This window comes from Ambystoma mexicanum, chromosome 7q (assembly GCF_040938575.1).
Source record: "Ambystoma mexicanum isolate Mex_15411 chromosome 7q, UKY_AmexF1_1, whole genome shotgun sequence".
NCBI classification, from domain to species: Eukaryota; Metazoa; Chordata; class Amphibia; order Caudata; family Ambystomatidae; genus Ambystoma; species Ambystoma mexicanum.
In genome coordinates this window covers 245,710,001-245,727,059 of record NC_090941.1, presented here as the reverse complement: position 1 = coordinate 245,727,059, position 17,059 = coordinate 245,710,001, and the positions used below count along the sequence as shown (strand labels likewise).

Genomic DNA, 17,059 nt, shown 5'->3' with positions numbered 1-17,059 from the left:
GCTTGCTTTCAAAATTATGGGTTATTAGCTTGAGGTAATGGCTATTCAGCCGACCACCCACTCAGATGATGTCATTTGATGTTGGGTTTGGTTTCATAAAAATGTGGGCTGGGTAGGTGGGCATTGTTTGTGAGAAAAGGGACAGGGTGCCTAGTGACATTATTCTCCGGGTTTTTCCTTTGTAAATGTAGGTAGGTCCAAACTGTGGGCAAGAAGATAAGGTCCACTCGAACAGAACCTTGTAAGGCAAAAGTGTGGAGTGTAAATAATGGCAGGAGTAAACAAGAAGCTCCCCTATTTCCAGCAGGTCCCAGATATTTCAAGTTTTCAAAGCAGTTGCATATGGCTTGTAAGGGGATCACAAACTGGCATGGCCAATTGTCTTGCTTTTCCAAGTGTAAAGCATGTACGTGTCATCTGAAGAGGAAGTGCATGTGCCTGCTTGGGTGTGATAATTGGCTATGCTTGTAGAATAGTCTATCAATTAGCCTTCTAAAGGATGATACCTTAACCTTCCTTCTGAGTGAAGCAAACTATACATTTGTCAAAACTATACCCGATGTATTAGTAAGCCTGCTATATGCTCATTGGTGCAGAAACACAAATCCCCAGAGAGGGTAGATATTGCACAGGGCCTCAAATTCAAGCAAGACTGTTCTACACTAAATTCTGTCACAAAGCCTCTTGCATCTGGCAATAACCACATCTCAACACCTAAAATTCCAATAAAGAGGCTACCGGCTAGCGTAACGAAAATAAGCATTCCCATACAGCTATGCAGAAGTGGGTCAGGACACTGGCATAGTATCACCACCCTAACATGGTGGCATTTGAGCAGATAAACCCCAGACTTTTTACAATGATTTAACAATGAACTGCACACAAAATGTTAGCATGTTGTCGGTAAAACTAACAATGCTCTCCTTAATGGTACATCCTTATGCCCTTAGGGGGAAGGGGCGTCATTGCTTTACAATGCCAATCCGAGCTCAGTAGAATTCTGCTTGGTCTAACGTGACAGAGGCCACCCCTCAACAGATCGTTCGCCAATCCGGACCTAACCACATACTCGGCTCCCATGTGACCACTTATGTATCTTGGACAGCTAAAACTTTGTTCATGACATACCATGGGTCATGGAGTTTAGACAGAGGCTTACATCATGCCCACATGGCCTTATGTGCACTTATGTAGTGCTTGCCAACTAACTTTTTCTTGCTCTATGCCACCTCCTTAAACATGCCTCTGGTTGCCCCTTCACTTGCCACAGTATTGTCTGCTATTTTGATCTGTCCAAGGCCTGGGGACATGCACGGACCTATAGTAAAATGTGGCCCATTTCTACAAGTCATTCACATGAACATATCCAGAAATATTTAATTTGATACGTGTCTTACCTGCTGCGGGTAAAAACTGCTCTTAGGGTATTATGGCGGATCCAGAAGCATTGGAATGTTTCATGATTTCTCCTCGAGAATTCCTGGGAAAACATGACATTTTAATTGAGTTCTTTCAAATATTGGATTGTGAAAAGCATCATTTTGATGTGTTTCAACATTTTCTTTGGGCAAGGTAGTTACACTCTGGGCAGAATGAGGCTCAGGCTCCACGGAATATGGCCCAATATTTACACCTAACATATTTAAATGTTCACAACCCACCACTGGGCACAGTCATCATGTAAATTTGCTTTACGTAAGCAGAGCGTGCCTATATGTTGGGCACAGCAATATTGCAAATACATCGGACAATGTTCTTCTGTACTCTTGATAATGCATCCCCTGGATTCTATTCAAGTCACCCTTAACAGGACCAATTTTAAACTGTATGATATGTGTTACTATTTGTTTGAAAACATGTGATATACAGTGCAACATTTGAAGCAATTATTTTAAAACATTTCTTGGAGGAGTTCTCTCCGAAATACTTGGTTCAGGCTCAATCACTAATGCTTGCACACACATGGGCCCTCATTACGACCCAGGCGGTAAGGGGTTTACGCCGGCGTAAACTTCGCCGACCCTTACCGCCTGAGTACGAGTTCCCGTAGCGCCATGGTGATTTTAACGCCTGCTTTTTGCAGGCGTTAAAATCCATGGCGCTAAGGGACCTTGTTGTTAATTACGCCACCGTAATTTACGGTGGCGTAATTAACGCCTTCCCCACTCCCATTATGCCCTATGGGGCAAAAATGGGAATGGGGAAGGGTAAATGGGGATTGGGGACTTACCGCCCCGCCAAGGTCGGAATGGGGCGGTAAGTCCGCCAACCACCATGGCGGAGTTGGCAACTTAGCGCCATGGACCATGGTGCTAATAGCACCATGGTTCTCCGCCAAGGTCGTAATGAGGGCCATGGTCATTACTGGGAAATAGGTATGCCCCTCCAGTGAACTTTCCACCACCACCTGGCACCACCAAATGGCACAGCCAGACACTGCCACATCTTTTTTCAGGCACTTGTGCATATATGTATGTGTATATCAAGGAAAACACTTTAGTTGCAAGGACGTTAAGGTTAGAACTTCACACAACAAAACCCTTGACATTCAGCTAAAGCCACCTTAACTCTGCGCCCCCTGTTGCGCAGCCTATGACCACAATGATGACATGACAGATCACGTCATTGATGGCATCACTAAGTACAAGTTGTATGAGAACACTGATGACACAACAATTCCAATCACTGATGCCATCACTGGTGACAACGCTAGTTACATTGAATATAACTGATTACAATCAATAATGGAATTAGACATAACATCATTAATAAGTTAGCTCATAAAAGGTTTGATTACATTAATAAAGATTTAGGCCATGGACTTGGCCATGACAAAGGCTGGGGTCACTGGCTAGCTAGTGGTCAGTTAGTGTAAAAGAAATACAAATGCTCATGGTTAAAAGCCATGCCTAATAGCCCATCACTTTTTTAAAATATACAATGGGTAACATTTAAACCTGTAATCAGTGGCCATGGCTAAAGGGCATAGTTAGTGCCCATTAATATGTTAGAATACACAGTTGGCACAGCCAAAGTCTGTGGTCACTGGCTAGTATTGTGCTGAAGACCATGGTTAGTGGTTGGTTAGTGTAAATAGTATACAGTGGACACAGCCGAAGGCCATAGCCAGTGGCTGGTGTTAGTGTTATATAATACATAATGGGCACGGCCGAGGCCATCACTTATTGCATTTTATTATTTTAAAACATACAGTGGATATGGCCAAAAGATGTATAAACGGTTCAGGGTCAGGGTCAAAGTCCATGGCTCATGGCCCATTTACACGGTTGAACGCTGTATCCACTGGTAAAGGCCAAAATCTATGGTTGGGTGCCTGTTAGTGTTTTAAAATATTCAGTGTGCATGGGTGAAGTTTGTGACTACTGTCCATAACTTAAGGTCATGACTAGTACACATTCATGTGTTAAAATATATATGGCCATGCACACTGACCATGGCTGAAGCCCATGCTTAATGCCAGTTACTCTCATAATGTAATTAGTAATGTCATCAGTGATGTGATATGTGATTATTCCATCAGCAGAAGGCAGGACAGAAGCCTCGAGATATCTACCACCACCTTTGGGCTTGCTTGAAGCTGCTGAAGTAGCGTTTTCATCACAATCCAAGAAGGTAAACCCTGGTGGGCTTATGTATTCCTTTGGGGATTGAGAAAAAAGAAAAAAGAAAGAGTTTGGCAAATTTTTAGTGGCAAGCGCTCCACAAGCTCATAATTCCTTTAAAGAAGCACATACATTTTCTTTGCATTGAGCACATGTGGGGCTGCAACTTGGAAGGTGAACAGCCTTCCCTGTAACCATTTGGCTATTCGATTATCCACTCTACAAGATGGCTGACACATCCTCGTGTAGACGAGCCACCTCATTGCCAGCGAGCTGCGCTTTTGTGATTGGGGAGCCTCTTTGTTAACAGTCAATCCAAGGCGGCGACAGGCGGAAGCTGGCCCCCCCATCCAAGGCCCATAGCTAGGCCCTTTGTCAGTGTCTGTACTCTGCCATTCCAACAGCAGAAGCTGGACAGAAGCCTTAAAATATCCAACACATCTTTTAGCTCACTTGAAGATGTTCTAGCAGTGTTTTCATCACAATCCAAGAAGGTAAGCCCTTGTGGGCTAATTTATTCCTGTGGGGATCGAGAGAAAAGAACACATTTTTCAAATGTTCAGTGGCGAGCGCTCCACGCGCTCATAATTCCTTTAAAGAAGCGCAAGTCATTTTCTTCGCATTGCGCTCATGTGGGGCTGCAACTTGGAAGGTGCACAACCTTCCCTGTAGCCATTTGGCTATTCTGTTATGCACTAAGTGTCCACTCTTCAAGATGGCTGACCCATCCTCGTGTAGAGGAGCTTACCCATCCCGGTGTAGAGGGGCCACCACAAGGCCAGCCACTTGCCCTTTCGTGATTGGTCAGCCTCTTTGCTAACAGCCAATCCGATGCAGAAGCTGACCCCTCAAACAAAGGTCCACAGCTAGGACCTTGTTTGAGGCATCTACTCTGCCATCCCATCAGCAAAAAGCAGGACAGAAACCTTGAGGTATCCACCGCCACCTTTGAGCATGCTTGAAGCTAGGGGAGAAGCGCTTACATCACAATCGAAGAAGGTAAACCCATGTCAGCTAATTAATTCCTTTGGGGATCGAGAGAAAAGAAAAATGAAAGAATTTTGCAAATTTTCGGCGGTGACTGCTCCATACGCTCATAATTCCTGTAAAGAAGTGCAAATCATTTTCTTCTTACTGAGCACGTGTGGGGCTTCAACTTGGAAGGTGCACAACCTTTCCTGTAGCCATTTGGCTATACTATTATGCACTAAGTGTCCACTCTACAAGATGGCCTACCCATCCTCGTGTAGACGAGCCACCTCATTGCCAGCGAGCTGCGCTTTCGTGATTGGGGAGCCTCTTTGTTAACAGTCAATCCAAGGCGGCGACAGGCGGAAGCTGGCCCCCCCATCCAAGGCCCATAGCTAGGCCCTTTGTCAGTGTCTGTACTCTGCCATTCCAACAGCAGAAGCTGGACAGAAGCCTTAAGATATCCAACACATCGTTTAGCTCACTTGAAGATGTTCTAGCAGCGTTTTCATCACAATCCAAGAAGGTAAGCCCTTGTGGGCTAATTTATTCCTGTGGGGATCGAGAGAAAAGAACACATTTTTCAAATGTTCAGTGGCGAGCGCTCCACACGCTCATAATTCCTTTAAAGATGCGCAAGTCATTTTCTTTGCATTACGCTCATGTGGGGCTGCAACTTGGAAGGTGCACAACCTTCCCTGTAGCCATTTGGCTATTCTATTATGCACTAAGTGTCCACTCTTCAAGATGGCTGACCCATCCTCGTGTAGAGGAGCTTACCCATCCCGGTGTAGAGGGGCCACCACAAGGCCAGCCAGTTGCCCTTTCGTGATTGGGCAGCCTCTTTGCTAACAGCCAATCCGAGGCAGAAGCTGACCCCTCAATCAAAGGTCCACAGCTAGGACCTTGTTTGAGGCATCTACTCTGCCATCCCATCAGTAAAAAGCAGGACAGAAACCTTGAGGTATCCATCGCCACCTTTGAGCATGCTTGAAGCTAGGGGAGAAGCGCTTACATCACAATCGAAGAACGTAAACCCATGTCAGCTAATTAATTCCTTTGGGGATCGAGAGAAAAGAAAAATGAATGAATTTTGTAAATTTTCGGCGGTGACTGCTCCATACGCTCATAATTCCTGTAAAGAAGTGCAAATCATTTTCTTCTTACTGAGCATGTGTGGGGCTTCAACTTGGAAGGTGCACAACCTTTCCTGTAGCCATTTGGCTATACTATTATGCACTAAGTGTCCACTCTACAAGATGGCCTACCCATCCTCATGTAGACGAGCCACCTCATTGCCAGCCAGCTGCCCTTTCATGATTGGGGAGCCTCTTTGTTAACAGTCAATCCAAGGCGGCAACAGGCGGAAGCCGGCCCTTCCATCCAAGGCCCACAGCTAGGCCCTTTGTCTGTGCCTCTACTCTGCCATTCCAACAGCAGAAGGCAGGATATAATCCTTAAGATATCCACCACAGCTTTGAGCTGGCCTGAAGCTGCTGTAGCAGCGTTTTCATCACAATCCAAGAAGGTTAACCCTTGTGGGCAAATGTATTCCTGTGGGGATCGAGAAAAAAGAACATATTTTTCAAAGGTTCAGTGGCAAGCGCTCCACACGCTCATAATTCCTTTAATGAAGTGCAAATTATTTTTTCTCATTGAGCACATGTGGGGCGGCAACTTGGAAAGTGCACAACCTTCCCTGTAGCCATTTGCTTATACTATTATGTACTGAGTCCTCACTCTACAAGATGGCCGGCCCATCCTCGTGTAGAGGAGCCACCTCATTGCCAACCGCCCTTTCATGATTGGGCAGCCTCTTTGCTAAGAGCTAATCTGAGGTCCCGAAGGTGGAAGTGGACCCCTCCATCCAAGGCCCACAGATAGGTCCTATCTGCACCTTTCCGGCCAGAGAAGGGCTCAGAGGGTCCCCACCCTTTTTCTCCCACTTCAAACTATGAAGCCTCCTCGTAATGTGCAGCCAGCTACCCCACAAACTTGGGCACCTGCTCCTCTATGCTCTCTGCAGATCTACCAGGGAGTGATAGCTGAACTTGTCCACTGTCTCTTACACTAACAACTTTGATCCATAAATTTGCCTATCTCACTCTGCCTTCCTTGTCTCACCCAATCTACTTCTTCTTTCACTGCACTTGTGTCCCTTCTTTGAAATTCTAATCTAGGTGTGTGTTTTTTTATTATCTTTGCACCACGTTTTGCTTTGCATGTTGTGTTCCTTCTTTGAAATTCAAATCTAGGTGTGTTTTTTATCATCTTTGCACCCCTTTTTGCTTTGCATATTGTGTACCTTCTTCGGGATTCAAATCTAGGTTTGTGTTTTATCATCTTTGCACCCCATTTTGCATTACATTTGGTGTCCTCTGTGTCCTTTTTGTAACTACCAGTCTCTCTGGTGAGTTTGAGCTTGGACTGCGCTGTGTAGCCACTCTCCCCTATCTTCTCTAACTGCTACACTATCAGCCAACCTCCCTTCTCTCGCGAAGTCTGGAAGAAAAGAGCACAAAAAAGATATCCTGACCACTAACCCTGGCATACCCATCGCATACATCTATGTCAGTGCAACTTTCAGACAGGTCTTCACCGATATACTCTTCTCTGTCCCCTCCCCAGATCTATGGACTGCTCATCTCATCTCTACTCTCTTCCCTTTCACATCCTTGCTCTTTAATGGTGGCACCAAGTGGGAAGTCCTCTTGGTGGGCTTCACATCATCCAGGTGTATCATTAATGTCTACCACACTCGCACAATCTTGTTTCAGGGTTCTCAACACAAGCTCTTTCTCTTTGACTGGAGCCTGCCATCCCTCATTAACTTCCTTCCCATATCTGCTACTCCCTCTTCCACTTTCTCTTTCCCCTCTCAGACTGGTGTACCTCGCCCCTGTAGCCCTCATCAGAAAACCTTCAAAGGCAGAGACATCCTTCATCTAGCCACACTTAACACTCACTGTGCCATCAAACACTCTGCCAACATCTCCTCCTTCTTGAAGACATTGACCTACACATCCTAGCACTTACCAAGACATTGTTCAATGCTAGTTCAGTCTCTGCCTTGACTCCCTTCTCCCTGATGGCTACAAGATCAATTCCAAGCCTTGCCCTAACCATTCTGGCGGTGGGGTTGCCTTGATTTTCTCTGAGTGTGTCCCTTCATCCATAAAACCCACCCAGCCTTGCTCTTATTTGAGAGCCTGGTTTGTCAGCTGGTTATATTGCCCTTCTCTCTGACCATTGCCAATATCTACAGGCCACCTGTCTCCACCTCCCTCTTCCTCACTGAATGGAGTGATTTCCGCTCTTTTCTCCTATCAACCACCTCTAAATTCCTTCTCCTGGGCTATTTTCCACATTCAACGGTACTACTCTATCCCAGCATTCACTCTCTTCTGTGACATTTGCTCCTCATTCTCCCCTTTTGGTTGAACCCACTTGGTTAAACACACACTTGATGCCCTCATCCACTCTGATCTTTCACTCTCCCCCCCACTGATTACCCCTCTCGCCTGGTCAGACCATTTTCTCCTCTCACTTTGGTCCTCTCGGCTCTCTGACCACACCTCCTCCAGCCCAGTCAACCTTGTTCACGAGCATCCATCCAATTAAACAAGTGTCAGCTGCTGCCTTTGCATCCATTTTCATCCCCCCTCTCCCCACCACAGACTTTACCTCTGACCCTGCTCTCAGCAGCATCCATCTGGCTATTACTACCACTATGGACATCTTTGCCCCAGTCTTGAGCATCCACCTGAAACCTGCCTCTAAGCGTAACACCTGTTACAACTCTGATCTAGCAGCCCTGAAATGCAATTGCAGAGCTACGGAATGGAAGTGTCAAACCTCTGGCTCACCCTCTGACAAACTGGACTGTCGCCTGCTCCAAAGACAATACAGAGTTTACATCCATGCCAAGAAAAGGGCACACATTCAGGTGCAGGTCTCTGGTGCATCCAAAAACATGGCTGAACTCTTTAAAATCTGTAGGGAACTTGCCAACCCTGCTGCAGTCTACTCCTCTCCCCTCCCAAGCCCTTTGCAATGCATTGACCACACACTTTATTACTAAAACTCTGGTCATCCTGAGCACCCTTGCATCCCTCCACCCTCCCTCACCCTCATGACCCCTATGGCTTGTTTTCCCCTGCTCCTCCAGAACCATTAGGACAATAATGGCTCTCTTTCCCCTGCACTTGCCGATTTCTGCAACCACTCTTTTGCCACTGGATCTTTCCTCTCCTCCCTCAAGCACTCCCTTGTGCCACCGTCCGGAAAAAACTTTCAGCAGACTCCACGTGTCCTGACAACTACCGCCCAATATCTATCAAACCCTTCCTCAGGAAACCCTTCCTCAGGAAACTACTTTAACCCGTTAATCAGTTGTTTTTATCCACTTTTCACCCAAACCCCTTTTCCCTTGCCCTGTAATTTGTTCAGTTTGTCAATTTCTTGTTTTAGTTTTCTTTCTTTTTTCTTTTTTTTTGTTGAGGCATTGTCATTTACGTGCTGTCATTTGTATTGTTTTACATATTCCTCCCCCTTTGGACATTTCAACATGTCCAACCATGATAGTACCAGCATTGATGACGATGTCACATGGGTTACAAAGCCATCACCACCAAGGAAGAAAGCAACTGAAATGAAGACTGTCACATAGAGTTGGCAATACTTCAAGGTGAGAGAAGAATGTTTGAAAAAGGAGGCGGAGGACGTACTATGAACATTGGGCCCTTCTAATGTTCTGTCACAAAGCCTAGGAACATCAATAATGAAAAACCATCTTGTGCAAGTCCACTGGGATGATGTGGGTGATGCCTATAGGAAATCACATGAGCATCACAAAATACAAGTGCATGTGGCTCATCCATTATAAGCACCAACATCAGCTGCATCTGCAGCACCTTCATCCACCAGCGAGACATCACCAACACTCAATGAAGGCTCAACTTCATCAGCAATGTCAACTGCACAAGCTTCCATCTTACCGACTCCCGCTCTCTCAGTGATGAGAGTCATGTGCGCACAATGCCTCAGATGGAATGCCGTGCGAGATGCCACCACTAAGGAATAGGACAAGTAAATCTCTGAAAACCAGGATAACTGTCATCCTTAAATGTTTCTTTTTTAGTGGGCATTTTTCCCTGCTTTAAAATGAAATGATAAAAGTAAAGAAAATACCCCACAACATGTTTCTTTTAATTTTAATTCCCTTTGTTATATGTTTCATTCATATGTGTTTTCTGCCCCTGTTCCACTCCCCTCTTTCCTTCCCCCAAAACATTCCTTTTAAGGGTCGCCCTATAATTTACAAAAATAGATTAAATTAAACACAGACTGCTAAAATATATTCCAATATCTATTTACAGAGAAGCCATTTAGCCACAGATAGAACCACTCCAGTCATTGCTCATCTTAGAATCACACGCACAAATATGCAACCCATTTGTTGAATCTGTAGCCGCGGCAAGAAATAATAGTATACAAAATAATATAAATAATATAAACAATATATAAATCTGTGACTATATATATGTGCATTGCACACATATAATATTTACCAAATGTATTACCCAAAAAGTGTATATGTGTTGTCTTCTTTCTTCAATATTACTGTGAAACAGAATGAAATGTATTTCATAATAAAATTAAAACAAGAATGTATGTTTTTTCACACAATGGTACTAAGTGAATACGGAATGTATCCCTAGTATACAGCCAGTAAAAGGTTGTATTCATTAATCATGCAATAGAGGAAAAAAAACATCTTGTTGGAAAGAAATAACCTCTATTCAGTTATTTAATATATTTAAAAATAAATATATGTATATATATATATACATATACACATTATACACTATCTCATTGTCTACAAATATTTCTATGTAATGTGTGAAATATAAATGTAAATATTGTATAAAATAAACATTGTATCACAACAACACCCTTAAACAAATAACACTTTAAAAAATAAAGAGTTGCTACAGTGTAGCATAGGGAAAATAATCTAGTATGATTACCTCAACTATACCAACCATTTAGGTAACTACAAACTTGGTTTTGCATCAGCAAATACTAAAAAGATGTGCCCACAATGTCAATAGTTTATGCACCTATAAAGGCATTTCACTGCAATGAAGATATGTTAAAATAATGCACAAACATTATTTATTATTAAATGAAGAAAGATTCACAGATTAATGTATGCAACCATAACCAGGTAACCAATACACATAACTTAACAATGTATTCAGTTTAAAAAAATAAATGTATGAAGACATGCCAACAGTGTAACATTATTTTGAGTATACATCTTTTTAAAGTATAGTCATACCAATATTTCAAATAATGGGTTGAAAGTAAAAATGTGTGTGTGAGTGTTTAAACATGTTAACACTTAGCAAAAATGACACTAATAACCTAACAAATGTAATGTTCATACTTCTTGGAAAAACTGTGTCCGTCATTTGATTGGTCAGCTACACTCATGATACGTTCATAATGAAATTTCAAAATTTACCCATCATATAACAAAAAAATTTAAAACTAGGAATTGTTATTTAAACTTATATTGGCACAGATATGTGTGTGGTGTGTGGATATCAAAATATATTATAAAATATAAAGTGTTTATCTACATCGCCATTACAATACTTCTTTTATAATTTGGGTGTGCGTCCTTTTTTGGGCCACCTGCACACCTGACTCAATACATTGTACGAATTTTCTGAAAACTTCCACACTGCACATTAAACATATTTAAACATTCAACAAACAAACACTTCAAGTATGCTGTTTTCATCTTTTTATGGAATTGGAATATGTTTTTTAAATGTTGTGTTCACCCTTATTTTGGCACCTACCCACATAACAAGTAAACACAGTACACCTAAATCCTTCCCTAAAACTCTTATTACTAGTTTGATCTCATTTATTTTACAAACATTGTACTTTATTGTTTTTGTATCTACAACCTACTGTTTACTTGTTTCATATATAATTCCTAAGCACTCAGAAGAAAGGCACTTACCCATGTCTGAGCTGCACACACTGTAATAACATCACCAGGGGTAATTTGCTCTCCCATCCACAAACAGGCAAGAAAATAAAAATTCATGACTTCTCTACTTGTTTAACATCAGGAGTTATTTACACGATCAAATGCCCCTGCGGTAAACTGTACATAGGTCAAACTATGAGACCAGCTAAGGAACGTTGGACAGAACATAAATCCAACATACGATGTAATAATCAACGTTCACCAGTGGCAAGACATTTAAACTCCGAACACCATACAATTGCCCAGATGTGATTTCAGATTCTTGAGGTTGTAAGGAAACCCCAAAGAAGTGGTGATGATCACTCCATGCTCCTTCGGAGAGAACTATTTTGGATCAACCTCTTAGACACTGTGCAACCCAAAGGACTAAATGAAGAGCATTCACTGAATTGTTTTCTATAAGCGTTGATTTTGAATTTGTCCATCTGGGCTTAATACAACTGCTTTTAATGTGTAAACATTTGTTTTGATCTTAATCGTATTGTGATTTATCATCTTTGTAGACTCCTGGGTACTCTACCAGGGAGATGTTGTGAAACCAATCTCGGCCTCCACTCTTTATGTATTACATTAGACCTCGTGAATTGAACTTTCTTTTATGTACCACAATAATATCATGTAAATTGAATAACTCCTCTTAATTGTTTTTCTTATAGTACATGTTAACCAATTATTATGTTTGTTTTCCATTAGGATTTAAAACCTGAAGTTTGAGATTACTTTCTCTGTACAGTTATGATCACTGTGATATGATGCCTGTTTCTACAACTAACAGCACCAGCACTGCTGGGTTTGGTTGGTCCACTATGTGATATCCATGACTGTCCGACTTGAGTAAGGACCTTTTGCGGTCTCTATTCCCCTTTTATCTGTAACAGTTTCAACCTCTTGTTGGGTCACTCCACACTCTTATTTATCTTTCAGACTTTCTCATTACGTTCTTAACTACAGTACACATTAGCCACCCTTGTTACTACTATTTCTATTTTAATTTGTTTTTCCCATTTATACGACTTTTGATACTGTTTATATCACTACTCTATACTGTTTTTTCATTATTTTTTTCTTGTCCCTCTATTCACCCATTTTCCTTATCTGTAATCCCTAGTTATTTTGTTTCCTCAGCTTTTCCTTGTAAGAATCTCCTTGATCATCCATTGAACATGTTATGTTTGCTCGTACCACTTGAGTTACATTTCAATATGGCCACCGGGCTACATCGAAAAGGACACTCTTTGTCCTTCTTCTGATTTGACGTCTATTGCATCCGCTTGGATTATCACGTGATGCATTCATCACGCAATCCTTTTTAAAGGGTTTTACGTCGTTACCATGGCGACCTATGCCGATGCTTGCATGCAAATTTGTGACTGCTCTTTACCTCACGGTCGGAGGTAAGAATCATCGCTCCTTGAATAGAATGTCAGGGACTCTCTGAAAAGTGATGAATCGTTACGTGTATTTATGCACTTTCTTCACATTGGTTTCAGCGTCCGCGCTAGTGAATTACTTCAGGACTCTACCTTCACAGTGAGGTTCTGGCAGTAAGAGCTACACAGAGCTCTGGTCTTTACACATCCAACTGATGGACTAAAACTTACCAAACGCATACTTGAATAAACCAATTTCTGGGTATGACTCTATCTATTTACATTATTTGTTCCCGTACTCTTGTTCAATATTTACCTAATAAGTTTCTTTCGTTAATAATTTTTTTTTTTTAGATTGCTTCACTCTCGAAATTTTCCGCACGTCGAGTAAACTCTGGCTGGCACTCATGTTCTTTGAAGACATAGCATTAGTACACCACCGGACTGCCATATTCATTTCGCTTTTGGATTAGTGTAAGTCTTGTTGGGCTTTTTCCATCCCCACATTTTCGATTTGAGTGTACATAATCCCCTGATTACTTGGTTCTCCTGGTGTGGCGGGTTCCATACCACGAGACATATGTACCTGGCCTTCTTTTTGGATTTCTTGAGTATCTATATGTCAACAGTTGGCTTGCTGCTGTAAGGTCCTATTGGGACTACTATAACCCAGTGCAATATGCGGTAGCAACATCATTATCTTTTAAATGTTGTATCCCTTCTTGACGATGATTGCAGTTTTTTACTGAACTATGTAGTGTTATCTTGAGTACCTTATGCCTTAGGAGTATTCAGCCTCTGTTTGACTGTTTTCAACACTATACTTGACATGAGCATTCAATTTACCTTCATCTCTTAGATTGAACTGGCTCCTGTTACTTTATTCTTACTGAAAACTATAATCACCTTGCCGATCTACAGCATCACTTTGGAAGCAGTTTCTTGCTACATATGTGTACATACCAGTTTGTGGTGGCAGTAATCAACACACATCTCCATTCCTGCACTAATAGGTAACCTTTTTCATTCCATTATTAATTAACCGCATGGTCGGTGTTCTGGTTGGACAGTAATGGTGTTCACGGGACCCCCACCTACCTGACTTTTAATATTTGGGGCCCCACATCAGTGGTCATGTTTATATTTGGAAAGGATCCTAGGGTCCTTGTTTTGAAACACATGAATTTATTCTTGCTTTACTCACTTATAACAAAGCTGAATGTAAATATATGAGGAGTATTTTTGTTCATATCATGTAAACCAAAAAGTGTTTGGTAGAAAAAATGTTTTTGATCTCTCTGTTAACATTGACTCGATGTATAAACTATTTAGTATGTATGGTTTATCAAATTGGACAGTTGCTTTGTAAAACATATATTTCTTTATAGTCTGTTTTTAGGCCTATGAAGAAGAGGCATTTTCCCTCGAAATGCGTCACCACTTGAAAATAAAGGACTACTGACAACAATTCTTCCAATGATTTCTTCTTTGTGCAATAACATTGTCACTGTTTCTTGCATGCAATGTATTCTTTACAAAAAAAATATATACACAAATGTGTTTTACAGAAATTACTGTTGTTGAAAATTATTTTCTATATTTAAATCTCTATCCTCAGATTACAGTAGTTGGTTTATCAAACACTATATAGTGTGCATGGGACGGGAGGATTCAGAGCTTGAATCTTCTCCTTTCTTTTTTGTTAATTGTGGAGGTCTTGTGCAAGGATCTCAGTTACTCCCCCGCACCTTGAACTCAATTGAGTTGTTTGTTTACTTCTCCAAAACAGCACTTTAAAGTAGGAGTGCACCAATTTCGGAATTCTCATATATAAACAGTCATCAAATTCTATACTCCCTAATACTGAAAATAATGTACATGGAACCATTTATGAAACATAGCACTTATAGGGAACACTTTACATATTAAAATATACACTTTTTCACACAAGAAAATAAAAGTAGAAAATTGCAGAATCATACCTATGTTTATTTCGTACTGTGTTTAAAATACATCCTAGTAACAATCCATCTTCAACTTTACATAAAACACTTATAACATTCTCTTCATTGCACATTTATATTTGTATGCTTATATCCACAATAAATGAATACAAACATACATTTTAAAATGTTGGTTATAACAACATTATGTTAGAATTCTTTAAACCCGTTGGCAATCTAGATTGGTGTTTGACTATATAGCCATTACAATCAAGCCAATCTACTTCTGTACGCACCCATGTTGTGAAATGTCCACAGTGAATAGATGCCCTCTCATGAAAAATAATTGCACACATCTTAAAAGTTTTCTTATTAATAGAAACTTGATTATTTAAACAATTAATTATGAACATTTTAATTTTCTTACCATTTACACTACATCTTTGAAACATAATCAATACATCCTTATTGTTCACTAGATTTTGCAGTGTTGATTGTAAATCTACAAACACAGACACTATATTGTATGTCATGAAATGTTTTAGTTAGAAGATCAAAAAAATGTACACTTTTCTGATCAGGGATAGGAACATAAACACATCTTTCATAAAGAACCTGAGTAGTATAATCTTTTTTACATTGTGGACACATATGATTCCACTCATAACTAATTCCTACATACCAATCTAATACACGAAGACAGTTATTAACAATTTGTGATTATCGTCCTGTATATTTTGAGAAAATTATTAATTTCCACTTGTAACAGCTACTACATTTCGGATTGACATTGCCGAATGTGTAGTGTGCAGTTTATAATCTAGAGATATTTTAAGAAATGAAAGTTCCACACATAGCTGCTTCTCTGTTGAGGAAGTTCTTTCTTGCATCAATGGGGTCATTTGTAAGAACATATACAAAGCTGCATTACAATAGCATTCAACTCCTGTTTCATTACTAAATCTGCAATGAGAGTATGTTATAGCTGAACAACTTTTCAACTGTGATTCTGTTGTTTCTTAGTTTTAAAAGGAATGTTTTCATTTGAACATACTTTTTACAGACTCCTTATGTTTCCTGGCTAAGAGCTTAGCAAGTACAGGTATAAGGTTCAGGTGACGCGCATACATTACACACAACCTATTAAGTTCTTCAATGAAAGAATATAGCTGTCACTTTTCTTTCATCAAAGCTTATAAAAATAAGCCTTCTATATTTTTCACATATACCATTCCTTCTTTAAACACTGTATGACCAATGCCAATAAATGCTGCTTCTAAAGTCAACCCTTGTGTGATTTATGAATAGTTATTGCATATGCAGAGCACAATGGAAACTACGCTCTTTTCAGAAATGTATCCTTAAAAAGCATGAAACGTGCAGAGGTCAAACAAGTTTCTTCTACACTATCAAACTTTACTTCAACATGTTCAAGAAGTGTACCGTGAGGAAAAGTGTGAAATGCAATCACTCTCCACATCACTATATGGACTAGACCAATTCTTACATTCAAATTCATCTTTAACTTTACTTGTGTATTGATTCACAGTTTTAAAACTGCCTCTAGATCTGCTGTTTTAGAAATTGAATTCTCTAGTTGACCTAATCGAGCTTTTGCTCTCTTCCAACTCTCATGGCATAACATGACCATTGAAAAATTCACATGATTTCATCCCACAATCTTTTGCTTCTCTAACAGTAGCATAGCAGAGGTAAACCTGTTACACTCTTAAACTGTGCATATCAAAGCTACACAAGACATGTTTTTTTTGTTCCTTACGAGTCAACATGACATCACATGGACTGCAATCTGCATGAAACAATTTAGTAATCAGTCTTCCCTTTCACATTCTCCTCAAGAATACATATATATGAATCTCATTAAGGATTTCTGCATACTCTAATTCTACAGATTGCCTCATATTAATGGTAAATTCCTGGAATTCAAAACAATTCTGCAGGTTAAAATGACCAATAATTCCTTTACATTTTTGACTATCCTTAGATTGCGGCATTTTGAAAACTGATCACCCTTTCACATGAGTTAATTGTAACAAGTGTCCAAAAATAAGTACATGGTTACTT

General features: G+C 40.6%; 1 long non-coding RNA gene across 3 annotated transcripts in view; it reads right to left on the bottom strand.

Annotated features, from left to right (window-relative positions):
- Window positions 1–1,394: 1,394 nt before the first annotated feature.
- Window positions 1,395–17,059, bottom strand: part of LOC138528759 (uncharacterized) — a 665,870-nt gene continuing 650,205 nt past the window's right edge. For all 3 annotated transcript variants that reach the window (XR_011284229.1, XR_011284232.1, XR_011284230.1), the window contains one exon: window positions 1,395–1,480. This is a non-coding gene — a long non-coding RNA (uncharacterized lncRNA). The remainder of the gene's footprint in view (window positions 1,481–17,059) is intronic.